Here is a 17,785-nt window from a genome sequence, read left to right as displayed (position 1 = left end):
GTCGGTAGTACAATAATGAAGTGGAAAAGAGTCAAATCAGAAGCTGAGTGTGGAAATTCTTTTTCCCCCCAATTTTTGTTCTTTTTGGCAATCACTATTCAAATCTAGAATGATCAAGTGTGAAAACTTAGTAATAGTCACGGGACATCCTGAACCCCACTGTAGAAGGATCCAAGCTGAAAATCCAAAGGTGAGTGGGTGAACTGTCCGACCAGGGCAGGACAAACCACTGCCGTTACACGCAGGAGATTCTGAAGTCACACTCGTGCCTCAAGGAGCCTGCAAACACCCTCGCTCTGTGGGCAGTGGCAGACAGGATGGCAAGTTGGTTCAAGAATCCATCCCAGACACAAGCCGCTGACATCCCACCCAATATTCCTCGTCTGCCCTCCCAGGGCAGCAACAATGCTGTTTATCACTGATCTCAAGGTACTGGAACACAGAGGCCTATGACACAAGAAAGAGCGCATCTGGGCGCTCATCTCCAGCTCTTCACAGGCCAAGAGGTGACAAAACCAATACATACTCCACAACTAGAAACAAAAAATATTTTAAGCTATAGGCTCATAAAAAAATCAGAAGACAGGAAGCAAGAAAATTCCAATGGGCTGGGGAGTCTTTATAGAGGTTTGAGTGGATGAGAAGAGACACAGGAATTTTCTGCAGGCTCTTACCTGGCAGAGCCCTCCTACCCCCACCATCAACGAAAGAGTCCCAGAGAGCAGGTGGCACTGATGCTGCCCCTTCCTCAGCTAGGGATCAGGGAGGGGCATGGAAATTCACATGGGGATGGGCTTTTACTGTGTGGATGGCAACACCGGTCAGCTTGGTGTTGCTGGAACTTAGGGTACAAGAGGGGAAAAGCACAGGGCGATGGACAGGCTGGACTCCTCGGCCGTGAGCAGAAGGTTGAATGAATTGAATGGAGCTGAATTGAATGTCAGCTCCAGAGTCAATGAAAGCCCAAGGGTCTCCAAGGAGCGAATGACATTGAAGTAGGAATATTTCTCTGTGAGCCCCCAAATGAAGGGGGACTATGTCTCTGTGAGTCCCCAAATGATGTAAGGGACTTTGGAGTGAGTGAGTGCGGGGATCGTGTCTCATGAGACTGAAGAATGGAAACACAGACCCAGGAGAGGCACAGAGTTTTAAAAAGAGGATAGTTTATTGAAAGCAAGGGGTCAGAGTTCCTGGGCGGGAGGGGGTCCCGAATAGGGGTGCCCTGTGACTGAGGCAAAGCTCTTCCTTTTATACCTTCCCTTGCCTGTTTGGGGAAGGGGAGCTGTTTGAAGAAGGGAACTGGCGCCTTCTAATGAAATTCGCCTTCTAATGAAATTCATCTACCAGGTTTGTTGGGCTTGCCCATCCTAAAGGAATTAGCAAAGTAACCCACTCTTATCTATCAGATCAGCTCCATTTGTCAGGCTAAAAGGAATTTTACCATTAACCTCAAGGCCTTGTTACATTATGTCCTGGAGTGAAGGAGTGATTACAAAACCTGGAGTTTCAGGATATGGCTGTCTTGTTTATTCCACCAGGGACCTCCCTGTCTATCTAGGGGGTTGCTAGCTAACCTGTCTCAACATCACCATTAACCAAGTCTTTCATTTTTCGCATCGGGCCCTGGCTGACTCTGGAGGGACTGCCCCCTTCCTTCCAGGAGGACCAGTTCCTAGAGAAGGTTATCAACTGTGCCAAGGGCGAGATTGTGCTTTTCCATTGCAAACCAACCCATCCAGAGCTAACACCCCCAACTACCTTCTTTACTGGGGTCTCACACTCCAGGCCAGTACCAGGCACCCAGGGACAATCTGGGCCCCAGGGCCCACTTTAATTATTCACACCAGCCTCGCCCATTCTTTCCCACAGTACAGGCGCCTGCCACAGCTATCCTCTGCCTCCCCTGTGACTGGCCCTGGGCTCCCCTTGCAGCCCCCCCCCCCCCCCCCCCCGGTGCTGTGGCATGCCCCCTTCTCCTGGGGTCTGTGGGTAACAAACCATCCTTTCAATAGCAGCTGTCTCCTCATCTGTCGGCTTTGACACACATGAATAATAATAAAACCTACGTTTTAAGCACAAAGCCGTGATGAGGAACTTCCGTTTTGCAACGGTGAGCTCAGTGAGTCAGAGGGGTGAGCAGTGAGGCCTCAGTGAACTGCAGGGTGCTTGTAGGGGCTGAGAGGGGAGCACAGGAAGGAGGGGGGCTCTTAGGGATGTCCTGAGGGGCTCACAGACCGTAAGGGGTGCCGTCTCGCACCACCACCACCACCACCATCACATTAGCTTTTCTTAACGTAGGAGATGCATTACGACTGAAACGTGAGAAGTTTGGGTGGTATGACTTGATGGGAATGAGTTAATAGCAGCTGCTAGAGGATTTTCCACTTGAACATAACCCTCCACATCACATTCTGGTGGAAGGACGAGAGTCTCGTCTGCTTCTTTCCTTGGTTCCTGAGCCCGCATCCTAAGCCTGAGGCATGAAATCTAGTCTCTTCCCCACGGGAGCCCAGCTGTCACTCACAGTTGGAAAGCTTGGGTGGGGTCTTGTTTGGGCTGTGCTGCTGTCCACACCATCAGCAGCACCGCCCCACTTAGGTCCTGGGTGTTTGCGGAAGTGTCGTGAGTGGGTTGGGGGTGGAGAGCTTAGGTAACAGGCTGAGGACAGGTAGGTGCTGCATCAGCTGTGCCTTGAGCGCAGTGGCCTCGGGCCTCAGTGGGGAATCTAGTCACGCTGGTCACTAGTGTGTGGGCATGTCATTTCTTTCCTCTGCAGAGAGTGGCAGGTGACAGAAGGCGACCAGGGGCGATTCCAAGCTGCCTCTGCTCCCTGCGCACTTGGGAGGCAGCTGATAGAGGGTTCACTGTCTGGGGCCAGGCTGCTGACCCTGGGCGGTGGGCAGGCACACGGCCACCCAGCAGGTAACACGCTCTGGCCCTCAGCGGGTGCCAGGTCTCAGGCTAGTGTCACCGCATTCAAATCCAGAGCAGGATTGTTAGTATCACCATTACGATCCCCTGTCAATGGAGGAGAAACACTTCCGAGAGCTCAAGGAACTTGCCGGGCCCTCCACGTCCCATTAAACTGGGTAAGTGGGATCTGAAGTAGGGCTGCGTCCCTCCTGGGCACGGCTCTCAGCCAGGAAGCTCTAAAGGGTGAGGATTGAAGGGGTCCTGCATAGTGGGGGGCGGGGGGTTCGCCAGGATGTCTGGAGAGCAGAGAATCAGGTCGGGGGAGTCATAAGAACGGCACCAGACGCCCCATCCTTGCCAAGGCCTCACAGCTGTGGTGTAGCCAGATGCCTGTGCACGCTTGTTTTCTTCAGGGGATGCCAGGCAGCTCACTGGTCTCCCACCTGCAGTCAGGCGACTGGGACCAAAACGAGGAGGGGCAGTTTGTGTGGGACGCTGAGCCTGCCAGCGGCGTTCTCAGAAAAAGAAGAGACCTTGAGACTCTCAAGGCCAGGAATTCAAAGGACTGGGTAGGTGGCACCAAAATGAGACCAACAGCTATATTGCTCAGAGTCAGCCCAGATGGCACACAGGAGGGAGGGAGGGAGGGAGGGAGGGAGGGAGGGAGGGAGGGAGGGAGGGAGGGAGGGAGGGAGAAGGAAAAAAGGAAGGAAGGGAGGGAAAGAGGGGAAAGGGAAGGAGGGAAAGAAGGAAAAAAGGAAAGACGGAAGGGAAGAAGGAAGAGAGGGAGGAAGGGGCAGAGAAGGGGTGGCCCCACAGGGCCCTTGTGTGCCTTCCCCCTCTTCCTGGGCTGGTCACCCCCAAACACAATGCCACTGAGGGAGGCCCTAGAGGGGGACAGAGCCAAGGTCCGGAAATGGCATTTCTCAAACAAGAGCCTCCCAGGAGCTCCGAGGGTCAAGGGATGAGGACCAGAAAGTCCCCGCACATCCTTTGATGGGGATGGTGAGCAAGTGTCCCCACTCCTTGGCCTTGGCCGAGCTCACTGTGTCCCTAACGTTCATCTGCTCTGCTCTGGTGGCCTGGTCCCCCTGGGTACAGTGAGGAGTCTAGGTACACAGGGCACAGGATGCTCTTAGACACCAAGAGCCTCTGCCAGGGTTAGAGGGAGTCGTGGTTGTCACCGCCTTTCCCACCTCAGCCCTTTGCAGGGCAGACCAGAGCTCCTGGGAACAGACAGTAAGGACGAGCTTGGGGAGAAGCTGGTGTCACAGAGCAGCCAGACTCTGCAGAGAGCGTCAGAGTGTGGGGAAGAGCCGGGCAGGTGGGGGTAGCGGGGTTGGGGGGGGCGGGCCCAGGGGACCAGCCAGCGCCTTCCCCAAGTTGGCCTGGGCTGGTGGGGTTAATTAGATGAGAACACACCCCAGGGAATGACCAGCTGATTCTTGGATCCACACGCAGAACATTGAAGTGAGAATTGTATTCAAATCACAGTCTCTCTTAAAAACAAGCTCACAAGCAAAATCATTCAATTAAAGGGCCTTTATTGCCCCGGGCTTCTCTTTATGGAACATAAAGCCCTTTGATATTTAATGAAGTCCTAGGCCCCTCCCCTCTGTGTGTGTGTGTGTGTGTGTGTGTGTGTGTGTGTGTGTGTATCAAATCAATCAGCATGACACACTGAAGTCCACCGAGATGTGTGTCCCCACAGGCTTCACACTGCAGCAAATATGAGTGGGCGGAGTCCCACAAGCTTATCAGTCATGAGTTTACAATTTGCATAATGTTTTCCAACTGAAAAAATATGACACAAGGGTTGTTAGGTTTTGCCTCAGATTACAAAATTCCACTTCAGACAAAAGTCAGTAGCCAGAGTTTTTGGGTGCGACACCAGCCGAGCCCCGGGTCCCCCGGTTTGTAGCAGTGGGTGAGGCAGGAGGGGCTACCGTGGCCAGGAAAGTATTGCCGCACTCAGAGCTCTAGAAGAAACGGGGTTGCTGGGGCCTGGGAGCAGGCATTCTTGAATATGAGCCAAGCGTTTATACATAGGTAAGTGTCCTTTCAAAATCTCTGCAGAATAGACAAACGGCAGCAGTAACAACAAATAACAAATTAACAAAAGAAAACCTTAGCTCATCTTTAGGTGTATAATTCCAGCAGCTCAAAGAAATTGCAATAAGAAATAAACAACAAAGTTTCTTCTTGCTTGTGGAAATCTCCTGGCATTTATCGCATTAAAATGACAAGAATACATATTTGAAAGTGGAAATACTGCTCATTATTCTGCAATTAAGTAATTGCCTAGATTTCCTCAGCACAGGAAATGAAGAAAAAATTTCCCAACCCTGAGAATGAAATGCAATCTCCAAACCCAATTTAAATATTTAACTGCAGCTGTGAAAGCCACAGGACAGCCGCATTTGCATCTCTTCAGCAAGTCTGTGCTCCAAAGCCTCCCAGGTAAACTGCTCTCAGGTCAGGGAAGACTGGAAAATCATTCTGAGAAGCTTGCATAAGCCCTAAGTGCCAGAGGCTTCCTTTGCAGGCATTTCTGCAATCACGATAGGCTGAGGGAATTGGGGCACCTCTATTAACAAAATTTATTTAGAAAATTCTAATGCATTCCTTTAAGTAGCCCCAAATTGCTCCCTTCTCTTCTCTCACAACAGATTTCCACGGTATCTCGGTTCCCACTGGTTAAATCCATATGTGATCTTTCATAAGAAAGTGTAATACCCCCTTTCTGATCCCCTCTCCCTGCCTCCCTCTTGCTGCAGGCAGCCATAGAATGTCCACCAAGGCCAAGAACCCTGCTGGGTGCCAGGCACCAGAGATAAGGGCTCATCATGTGTACCTCAAGCAGCTCACTTTCTGGTGGGGAGGAGATAAAACCAACCCTCCCCCCAAATAAAAGTGAGTAAGAGAAGAAGCTGTGGAATCAAACACGCCCAAATCTCCAGCCTGCCCCCTGTTGGCTGGGTGGAGGTGCGCCAAGCATTTCACTGTCCTACCGCACATACTCTACCCTGGAAAGCCTGCCTGGCTCACACTCTGAGGGGCTCAGTGACAAGAGAAACATCCTGAGATGTCCTCAATTAAATGACAGCAGCCAGAGTGTGAGAGACAGACAAGAGTAATTGAGCAGTTAATAGCTGGGGCCAGCTAACAACAGATTGCTCACATTCCCGAGTGTCTGTGGGAGCTTGGGATCAACGTCCAGGCAGCTCTCTAGAGAAGGAGCCTCCAGACACCACCCATCCTGCCTGTGCATGAACTTTCGGGACGGCTGCCCCAACCCCCCAAAAATAGTACCGATTTCCTCCTGACGGACTCTGCACCCATCCTACAACTGCCCCCCTCACCTTTTCCTGACCCCTTATCTGTGGTCAATGCAAATTCTTTCAAAACAACTCACATCTTTCTTCCCCAAAATATGAGTATTATGTATAAACGCACCTGTCAACCCCAGGACGGTGGACCTGTGGCCTCAGCATCCAGCCCAGCTGCTGGTGGTGTAGACCTCATGCCCCAGGACCGGTCCTTTTTCTGACTAGCAGGTGGCTAGATCTTTCTTTCAGAAAAGCTTCCGGCCGTGAAGGTTTATGTTGAACATTAGCACAATGGAGGGCTGAACGTGAGGGCTCGAAAAATACACAACAGTGCAGAAATGTCACGTAAGGCGCATCTACTGAAGCCTAGGGCAGGCACGGGAGGACGCTGCTGTGTGAACGCAAGGAAGGTTGTGGAGATTGTCTGGTCTTCTAGCCACCAGACTGCCCAAAGGTTCTGGGCTGCGATCTGCTTAAATGCTAAATGTACGCAGAAGACGAACCAGTCACCTCTGTAGATGCCTGGGGGGGCTGATGAAAACAGTGACAAGTTCCCAGTCCTTTAAAGCCACCTGAAAAACTGGCATAGGATATAAATTACTTTGAAAATGTTTTGCTTGTCATGTGTCAACGAAAAACCATCCAGCCTAAGAGAAAGCTGATAAGAGTTTATCTGAGCCAAACTGACGACAATTGCCGGGAAGCAAAATCTCAACGGACTGAGAAAATGCTCTGGAAAATAGCCGTTTTGCAACTTATTTTATACATTAGAATCAAGAAGGAAGGTTACATGAAATCCATTGGTTGTAGATTAAGGGGGTGGGAGAAAGCAAAGCGGGTAAATCCCTGAGATTGGATAAAAAGCAAAATGAAGAGACACACACTTCTTTTACATTGGTGGGTACAGGATAGTTAATAGCATTTTACAGCACATAGAGATGGTATTTGGGGAACAAGGTAACAATGAGAGATTTTGTAGTTTCCTGCTCTGGTGGGTGGTGCCCCCTGGGGGGTCCAGGAAAAGGGATTACTGTGACATTCCAAAGGGTATGTTATCTTAGATGCAAAAAGACAATAGACAGGCTACTTAAGGTAAAGATTGACCCTTGTCAAGGAAGCCACAGGCCAAGGATGTGACTTCCCACCATGGCACACCGTAGTTAGGAATTTTTATGTTCACGCCATCCTATGTGGTTATTTTCAGTCTCCTGAGCTTGTCAGGTTTAACATGTGGCCCCTTTTCCATCCACACATGTATAAAAATGTACTGGAACTATCTTTCTGGACTCCAATGGGTTTTAAAGCAAAATAATTGTACTGACCTACATTTAAAGGACCAAAAAACGTATAGTAGCAGAAGAAACTGGAAATTCAACCTTCACCACTGAGAACCAGGAAAATGTGAGAGAGATGCCCTTGGTTAAAGAAACACTCCAGCAGAGGCTAGTTGGGGGGGAGTGGGGCTCAAGGGGCTCAGAGGCCGGAAGGGGGAAAGGGGAGGGGGTTTCCTTGCCCTGTGCCCTACCTGGGAAAGTTACCTGAGCCTCAGCAACCGCTGGTGGGAAAACGAAACGGAAACTGCTCATTTTATGGAAATTTTTACAGAAGTGATCTACCAAGTCACTGAGTTCACAACGCTTACTACAGTGCTGGACTCCTAATAGGCATTTGGAAAATTCTGCATTCTTCCCTCACCCACGAAACAAGCCTGTCCAGCATCTGATGAAAAGGGACCCATTTATCAGGTGGGCCGCCAGCCCACTGTGTCACACTCAGTACACACCAAACTGCAGGTTAAAAAATAGACTCAGCAGGACACTTCAGTGTAGAACTCTCAACACTATCTAAAGCAGGTTTCACACAAACTTGTTCCCAGAAATATATCAGGCCATTGGGTTTTTCATAAAACACTTATTCTGCTGCAAAATATTTTGAAATTACAAAGTAAAATTGAACACAAATTTGTAAAATGGCGACAGCATTAAAAAAAAACAAAAACAGCCATACTGTTGGGTTTGACCTTCAGGTGCTACAGGGCTCACCCCCCCAACCACTCCCCATTTAAAATTGGGGAAAACCCCATTTTATAGTCAACTGACCCTCTGTATAAAGAACCTTTTCACTAGGTGTCCCTTCCACAGCCCACTTTAATTGCAAATTGGTGGCCCTATGATAGTCTCTTTTAGGGGAGGTTGCTTATTCTCCCAAACTGGGCACCCCAGGAGCCCAGAGGGAGGCCACCCCGGCCTTCCATTCCTGACTCCAGCCTCTAGGTCTTTGTTCCTCCATTGGCATCTCTGGCTCATTGTGCTTTCCTGAGATTTCCATGGATGGATCCAGCTGTCTTCTGAAACTTTCCATCCAGATGCCCCACGTGCAACCCAAGCTCAATATGTCTACAACTAACTCATTAGCGTTCCACCCCAAATCTGTCCCCCATTCTGTACCAACAGCCACCCACTGACTCGGCCAAACCAAACACAGAGGCTGAATATTAGCTTCTTCCTTCTGTTGCATCCTGTACCCCACATGCACTCAGGCACTGGGTTCTGTTGATCCTGTTTCCTAAACATCCTCCATACCTACAATGGGATCAGGAAGGAGCAGTAGCACGAGGGTTCGGAGAGTTCCCACAGGTGCCCATGGCGACGGATTGGAGGTGAGCTCCTGGGTACCCACGCTGCACTCCAGAAGAACAGCTACCCATCTAGAGCAGGCTGAGTCCAACACCAGACTTCAGGTGCGTCTCGCGTGAAACAGAACACTACACAAGACGGTCAGCTGCCTCACACTCTGTACGGGAACAGATGTTCCAACAACACAGACACTGCATGAATGAACTTCTGGGACGCGCTTGGAAACGAGGGCGGCGGCGTACGCTCTTCTTTATTTTAAATGAGTATTTATCTGAATAATAGTCACTACAGACACCAGCAAATTTATATATATTCCAGCAACTACCATTGTTTTAATAGGGGACACAGTGACTCCTTCCAAAAGGGGACACAGTGACTCCTAAGTGTGTCACCCACCCAAAGGTGCTCCCAGAACTGTGAGAAGCAGCCGTATTGCGTGGGCAAGGTGCCCTCAATACCTTTATATATTAAAGATATTCGAACAACTGGGAGACTTGTGACGTTCTGTGTGCTTATCAAGCCTCCATGCTCTTCCCTGGTTTGAGCCTGCAGACGACCTGAGGTTAGGAATCCTTCCTACGTCCTTAAGTTCTGACAGTCACCTCTTGTGTTATATGGTTTATAGAGCTCACATTATTACATTTGCTGAATAGAGTATCACTTAAAATTATTTCTCTCTGAATCCCTTCAAGAGAGCAGACAGGCCAAAAAAAAAAAAAAAAAAAAAAAAAAGCTTCAACGGAAAAAAGGGTATTTATTTATCATAAAATAAAAGGTGAATATTTCCATTTTAAACCAAGAACCCCTCCTATGTACTTATACTGTGAGAATTCAAAACCCTTTGATTTTATATCTATGCCTCTATATCAGGATTTAACAATGGATTTCCTCTCTGCAAAGACACATCACGTGGGTTAGTGCTGCCACACATTTTAAAGTACTTTCGGTTTCCAAGAAGATGTGCTATTTTTAGACAGCAAGCCCATTCATTTCTGAGATCATGTCTATTTCTGGTTTCCAGCCAGAAATTGTTAGGCTACTGCTATTATACAAATCACAATAGTAACAATAATATACATCATATAACTGAAAAATATTCGTTTGATAGTTTTTTTCTGAATTGTTAATAATTTCAGCAGAATATTTGGGTGGACATCTCTGCGTGGAATCACATGGCTGTCCTATCTTAAGGATATTGTAATCAAAGCCTAAGTCACCAGAAACTACCAGGTAGGTGTTCACACACTCAGTCAGCATAACGCCCAAGGGGAGAGAGACACAGTGCTACGCTTTAGATAGGGCAGGGGTGACACGTTATTCCTGCCTTTTGAACAAAGGACTCTTTGCTTTCATTTTGCACTGCGCCCCGCAAATTATGTAACTGTGAGTAGTAAACTCTCCTTTGTCTCCGATCCATGAGATTCGTGTCTTTTTCTGGCATCCACGAAACTGGGGGTAAAACCCCAGACCCATCGCTGCTCTTGACACAAACTCTCTTGCTTTTCCTCCTACCCAGCTGGCCCACTTTCTTTGCTGCTCCTTCAATTCTTCCTTTTCTCCTTCATGCTAGAGCGCCCCAGGACTCCTCATTCTGTTCCACCATCTACCCACTTACTCATCCAAACCTTAGTCCCATTTCTTCCCTACCTGCACTCACTTCCTTAGTAACTGCTTCTAGACTCATGGCTGTACATTCTACCTATTTGCTTAGAATTTCCAAATTTTACCTCCAACCCAATTTTTAAATGAAACTCCAGAATCAACTCAACATACCTACATTGAACTGCTAATCTTACACTCAAAATTATTTCATTTACAGTCGTCTTAACTCGCTTCATGGTATTTCACCCTTAGTCAAGCCAAAATATCCAATCATCTCTTCTCCCACATTCTACATCACTGCTTTGGCCATCACCCTGGTCAAACACCCCTTCTGTCCCCCTCTGCACTAACTGGCCCCTGGTACCCCCTTCCCCCATGGTCCTGTTCTCAGCACAGCATCCAGAGTGATTTTCAGTCATTTCAGTCAGACCATTTGCTCCTGTGTTCACAACCACTCAAGGGTCCCTTATTTCATTGGAAGTAAAGCCCAGTAGATATGCTCTGGCCCACGTACCACCTCTATGACCTCATCTCCTGCTATCATCCCCTCTTCTAACTTCAACAATACCCTCTTTGTTGGGCCTCAAACTCAGACATTCTCCTAGCTCAGGCCCTTTGCATCAGCTCTTCCTTCTGCCGGGGAGTCTCCCCCAGATGACCTTCTAGCTGATGTCTTCCCCACAGCCTTTACTCACCTTTTCACTGAGCCTTCCTGACAGTGGCAACCCCCAATGGCCCCTGGACCCTTTTATCCTATTAACCCTGATTGTATTCTGGACGATATATTGATTGATTGCATTTATGTATTATGTTTATTTCCTTTCCCCCATGCTAGAACATGAGCTGCGTGAGTGCAGAATTTTCTGTCTGTCTTGTTCACTGATGTTGCCAGTGTAGGGATAGGGCCATGCCCATCTCAGAAAACTGTTTCACAAACACTTGCTGAACAAGTGAACTGAAGTCCCATGTACCCTGGCTGGCTGGCGTGTCCCCTCATAGAAATTCTGCACGTGCTCTCACTCTGTTCCAGATCGGTTGATAACGTTGCAACATGTTTAGTGAAATTTCTCTACAGCTTAAAGTCAACCCAAATTCAAAATAGAATAGGTGTGCGATGCCAATTTCCAGGGTGGACATTTTCCATGTCAACTAAAGCCCAGGGGACACAGACTCATTTCCTTATCACCTTCCTGGGATGGTTGGGGAATTTTTTCTGGAACAGCCTTTCAAAAGTTGTACAGCCCTTGAGTGTGCCAGCTCTGGAAAGTCTCAATTTTAAGTGTGTACTTGGTGGAGTTCCTAGTCTAGTCTCCTGTTTCTGCCTGGCCATCAATACCCAGCCACGTGGTTACACTGGATGAACGACCTAGGGCTTTCTCTCCACATCTCCTTTCCTGTGGTTCCTGGGGTTTCCCCTTACTTTCCTGTGAAGTAAGTGACTCATTTAAATGATGTTTATTATGATTTGCTCACCATTTTATAATGGCTTCATGCTGAGAGGTCCTTAGAATGTCCAGTCTGCCATATTGCTGGACACGGACGTCTCCAGCCCCTCGCCAATCCATCTGGGGCGGCTCCATCTGCAACCTGGATCCCGAGAGGTGGCCCAACAACCTCCAGAGGACACTCTCTCATCCTATCTGATTCAACCGCTGGCAGCTTCCAGCATGTATGACAGCTTTTTCTGCTTGAAACGCTGCTCAGCTTTGGACACTCAGTCTTCCGGCCTTTCTACTCCTCTGGCTGTTTAGCTCAGGGCTCCTGTGTTGCACTTCCCGCCTACGTCTCCATGTTTGTTTGCCTCGGGCTTGTCCCCACTCCTTTCCTCCTCGCTTCCACTGTGATCTCATTCATTCCTGAGATACTTAACAAACTGTAGCTGCTGACTCCCCGTTTTCATCTGCAGGCCAGGGATCCCCTAGAGCCCCAATTCCTTACCCAACTGCCCTCTTGACTGCTCTGTGGTAGGGCCTTTCTCATCTTTAGTCTTTCTCTTTCCTCATCCCCTCGTCCAACTCGAGGGCCCACCCCGGCTGCACTGGATTCGAGGTCAGGCTCAGCACTGCTGCTGTTTAAAAATGTTCCATTTTGGTGATTCTTATTTCTGCATATAATTAATCTTTACATCATGAGTTCATATTCTGATCACTATTTTGATTTAAAATTATACTGAACCTTTTAACCTCATTACAATCAGGAAACTCGATTCCTTAATATCAGTAGTCTATACTTAGAAAACCCGCACGTGTGTTCCAAAACGCAGGCATGGGGACAGCTCCCACCACGTGCTATAGACAGGAAGTCTGTGCTGGGGGGCTGCGAGAACACCCCCTCCCACTGGCAATGCCAGTAGTCTTGCTGCAACCCGCTTCAAGCTGTCTCCACAAAACCATCCACTCCATGTCAAGAGCTGGCAGGACTGACGCTAGGAAGACATGGCTCAGGGCTCTGGAAGCACAGGTGTCTGAGGCTGCCTCGTTCCAGGTTCTGATGCTATAAATACCTGTGGCCACCCACTCCACGTGCACTGTTACCGCCAGACACCACACTGACAAGCCGCTCGGGATGAGGAAGAGAAGTGAATATTTCAGAATGCTTATTGAGCACATGGTAACTTGCTGACTATTTGTGTGATTTCATAAAGGATCTTTTCATATCATAGAGTGTATTCACATAGTGTATTTACATAGAAATGCAGCACTTTCATGATATCCAGACACTCTCATATATTTAGTTTCTTTAAGCTGTTGTGTGATGATTATGCTTGTTTTAATTCCTCTAATATCTGCTTCTGGTAAATGTAAAATGTGCTTCCCACACACGGAAGGTGTAGAATTCATAAAGAGAAGGTGATATATCTATGGTGCCAACAGGAATTCTGACCAAATGATTTTGATTATTCAAATGCCCACACTTTGCTTCAGAAGTTGGTAAATAAACAAGAACCACTCAGGTATTGAAAAGGAAGAGTATCGATTTCCTTGAGCAAACAGTTGTGGTCCTGCTGAACTTAAATAGAATATCTGACCCTATTCATATTCAGACAAGTTCAAAGGACTCACAATGGAGCTGTGGACCAGCCAGCAGCTGCAGCCCTGAAAGCACACTTTTATGAAGCCTCCAGGTAGTGATTCAAAGTAGCAAAAGGTCTCTATTCACCAAGGCGCTGGTTAGAGCATCAACTATCAAATTAATTGTACATTTCCTTGATCTTGTGAGAAATGTTAGATCATATGTGACTTGCCTTATGTTGGAGAGCAGCTAGACTAATTTTAGTATGAGAACAATAATTCTAAGCATGCTTCATGCTTTTCAGTCCTTCGGGGACCACACAGGTAGGACTCAGCCACTGTGCCACTGATGACACAGCTTATAGGTACATTTTCTTCCCCCCTCCCACGAGTTTGGAATTGTGCATGCCAGATTCAGTTGTGACATAACCAAATATGTCAATTAATTAGCTGCTGTGTTATTCAGAATTAGAGTTTATAATTTATAACCGGCAATATAATTAACAGCTGGTAATTTAATTAGTCATGATTCACTTGCTTTAAGATCACCTTTAAAACTGTGAAACTGTTGTCACTTAAAATGTATAGGGTGTGACGCCCCACAAGCTACAGTTCTTTGGCTGTCTCCAACTGTGCTCTGACTGCACATTGAAACCCATATCCTAAAGAAGCCACTCATGCAAGGCTCAGTGGAACAGAGCTGTGAGCGACAGATGGCTGAAGGTCCGGACACTGACGCCTCAGCACCTATGGCCCATTATCAAGTCCACCTTCATGAGTAACAACCTGTGGTGATCTGATTGCCTTCTACAGGCAGGACACGAGCCAGAGAAATCACGTCTGGAACTTGGTCACTGCACATAGTGACTTCCCAGAGATGAGACAGATGAGGGGGGTGGTGCTGTATAGAGAAGGCCTCACAGAGCTGTTCCAGGGACCTCACGTCTCAAGGACCCCTCCCTTTGGGACTGGCCAGATGAGAGTGAGAGAGTGAGGAAGGGGAAAGTGGCTTGACTGGCCAGGCTGAGGTTCAAAGATACCAGGGGACAAGGACCGTGAAGTACAGGGCACGAAGTCCTGTGGAACATGAAATCACGGTCAGAATTGAGGTCCTCAGATTTATATTTTGCCCCACGACTTTCCAGGACTGAAGCCCCTGGGCCTGAGAGGGGATCACATCTGCCTTGGTCAGTCTCAGCAGCACATCCTGGGGGCACACTTGACATGCCAAGGGGCGGGTGACAATTTCCCAGTCCCGCCAGTCTACCAGCTCCTGGCTGGGCCAGCACCAGCTGCAGCTCAGCCTCCCTAGCTGACCGAGGACAGCTGAGAGCAGGACGCACACATGCTGCAGAGTCCTGCAGTATAAAGTAGCTTTAAGAATAAAGACCAGGGAACATACACAAGCACACACACACATATGTGTATGTGTATACATGGAAATATGTACACACACACACACATACAATTCCAAACTCATGGGAAGGAAAATGTGTCTATAAGCTGTGTTTTTTGGCTGAAAAATGTACCTGTCAACACAGTGGCTGAGTCCTAGCTGTGTGGTCCCTGAGAGAGCCTGCGAAGGAATGAAAAGCATAAAGGAGACTTTGAATTATTGTTCTCACACTACAAGTAGTCTAGTCTCTCTCCTATATCTGTATCTATCTACCTATATACAGAAGGTGTCCAAAAATGTATACACATTTTCAGAAAGGAAAACTGTATTAAAATTATAATACTCAATATATACTGAAAACAAAAGATGAATACAAGTCACGTTTGACTTCTGCAATGACAAGAGGTGCTCAGAGTGGTTTCCATCAGCATCCAGACACTTCTGATTACGGCGAACTACTGCTTGAGCAACGTTGACAAAAGTGTCCACTTGTCTACATTTTTTGGCACCCCTGGTATATATATACCTGCATGTGTACACACACACACACACACACACACCCCACAGCAGGAATAGATTGCAACCCGAATCCATTATTTTTAAATATTGGGGGTTACTTACAAGACAGTTTATCAGTTAGTCAAAGGATAAGCATTTATTAAATCAATTCATTTCTTCATGGATGTAGTCATTCAGTCATTGTATTCATTCATTCATTCATTATTTTCTATTCATTTACTTATACATTCACCTCACCGAGCTTATGAAAGAAATATTTGTTATGGACTCAGTCCACAAGACATGGGACATTTTTATTTAGACCCTCTGTTCTAAATGAGCCCCATCTTTTCTCCCATTGAAATCTTTCAACAGTCCATCTTCTCCTTCCTCTCCTTTGCCCTGCCTGCCGGCTGCTCTCTCACCTCACCCCTAGGCTGCACAGCAAAGCACCTCTCCTGCCTTCTGCCAGCTCCCCTCACCCACTTGTTAGAACAGCCTGTGGTTCTTGCTGGTCAGCCCCACCTCCCTCTGGGTTTGGCTCTGAGGCAGGACACAGGGCATGTCTGCGCCCAAGGAGGCCTCTGTGGCCGTGGTTCTGTCTGGGCCCTGCAGCTGCCGCCCTTTGTGCCCTCCCTTCCCACATCCCTCACTGTGTTTCCCAGGCTCTAACAGGTTTCCTGCTGCACCTACAAACAGCCCGTATTGGGCTCCCTACTGCCTGAGCCGAAGGCCTGCTCTTCTCAAGCCATTAGGGACTCTGCCTGCCCGTGCCATGAGCTGTAACTCTGGCTGGCCCACACTAGCTCTGCGTCCGATGTCCATACTGCACCCACATGGCCATTGTGTCTGATTCCCTCCATACGCCCCTGCTCCTCTCCACAGTTGACCCTTTATCTTTCCACCATTTTACAAGCCTTTCCCACCCCAGCCCTTCTGCAAAGAGCCCTCAAGCGGCACGAGTCCCCCACGAGTCTCCTTGGTCTCTCTCCTCCGCTATGGACTTGGTCAGGCCCTTGCCTAGAATGCAGAGGCTGTCCTCGAGGATGAGCAACACTGCTAAGAGTTCACCATTCTCGAAAACATCACTGGCCACACATAACAGTTTCCCAAGCCTGCTTGTTTCATGAACGTCCCACACATCCGCTCTGGGTACAGGAGCTGGTCAATATATAATTGCTGAAATACAGTCACAGTGCTGTGGGTGTTAGGAAACAGAAGAGCAAGCAATGAAAGGGATAAGAGCAATCAGAAATGGACAGCCCATCTGAGCACCTCCACCAAGCAACTCAAATTTTCCAGGACAGAGTCACTCATTAGAGGAAACCGAAAACAGCAGCTGTGGGCAGGAGAGATTCTTCCTGTGGTGTCTCTGGACTGCTTCACAATACACTGAGGTCAATTCTATTACCATTAGAGAGAGATTGGGGGGGAGGGGTGGATAGATGATAGATAGATAGATAGATAGATAGATAGATAGATAGATAGATAGATGATAGATAGATAGATGATAGATAGACATCAAACACACTAAACATATACTAAAATGTGGAAATATTGGAGTATAGCTTCCTCTGGGGGGTGGATTCACGGGTTTTTAATAATGTTTTATAATTTCCAAATTTTCTACAAAGGGGTATTTTATTAGCCAGATAAAACAGTCCAATTCTATGTTTAGAGATAATTGGGCACAAAACCAAAACAAAACGCTGAGCCCTTTGGAGGATCCAACAGAGACCGAAACTACATTTGTAGTAGAGCCAGTCAGCAGGTTTCTGGGGCTTTTTTCAGCTAATGATGATGAACTTGGAATAATAACACCACCAAGACTGCACGTCCCTTTGACACTCATCATCCCAGCCACTCTCCAAGGCTGCTGTTGTCATGGCAACTCAGGCAAGAAAATGGAGGCCAGCGTTACTGAGCTTGCTTACTCCTGAGCAATTAAAAGGTGGAGCCAACTAGGCCCGACCCCAGCCCCATGCCCTTCAGACCTACTAGACAGGAAGGGGGAGCTCTGAGACCTGCGTGGGAAGGGGCTGGAGAGAGGAGGGGCCACACCTGGAAGAAAGGAGCACTCAGGCCTGAAGATACAGTGGAATCAAGGGACAGATCAAGGTGAACGAGAATGGGAAACGCACACAGATGCTGGAATCCCCAACTCAGGACTCCTTTGGGGCATGGTCATGTGTTTCCAGCATAGTTGATGGTTCCAAATGAAGCCTATAAAGCCTTTACCTATATTTCAAGCGTAAGCAATAGATTCATGTTATTTTCATGTTGTTATTCAAGTTTAGTTTTCTTACAATACCCTCATTATTACAGGATTTCCTACAACCCCTCCTGCTGTTTATCAAGCCCAAATCATTGCTTATCGAAGACGCGTTCAGATTTAAGTTG

The 17,785-nt window shown here is 47.8% G+C and overlaps 1 protein-coding gene across 2 annotated transcripts in view; it reads right to left on the bottom strand.

The window, feature by feature from the left end:
* The window catches only part of GABRB3 (gamma-aminobutyric acid type A receptor subunit beta3), a 162,178-nt gene that overhangs the window by 58,221 nt on the left and 86,172 nt on the right, over nt 1–17,785 (bottom strand). The window lies entirely within an intron of this gene.

The sequence above is a fragment of the Rhinolophus sinicus genome, chromosome 13 (genome assembly GCF_057876585.1).
Source record: "Rhinolophus sinicus isolate RSI-liver-muscle chromosome 13, RSI-T2T, whole genome shotgun sequence".
Classification (NCBI taxonomy): domain Eukaryota; kingdom Metazoa; phylum Chordata; class Mammalia; order Chiroptera; family Rhinolophidae; genus Rhinolophus; species Rhinolophus sinicus.
This window is presented reverse-complemented; position numbering and strand designations above follow the sequence as displayed.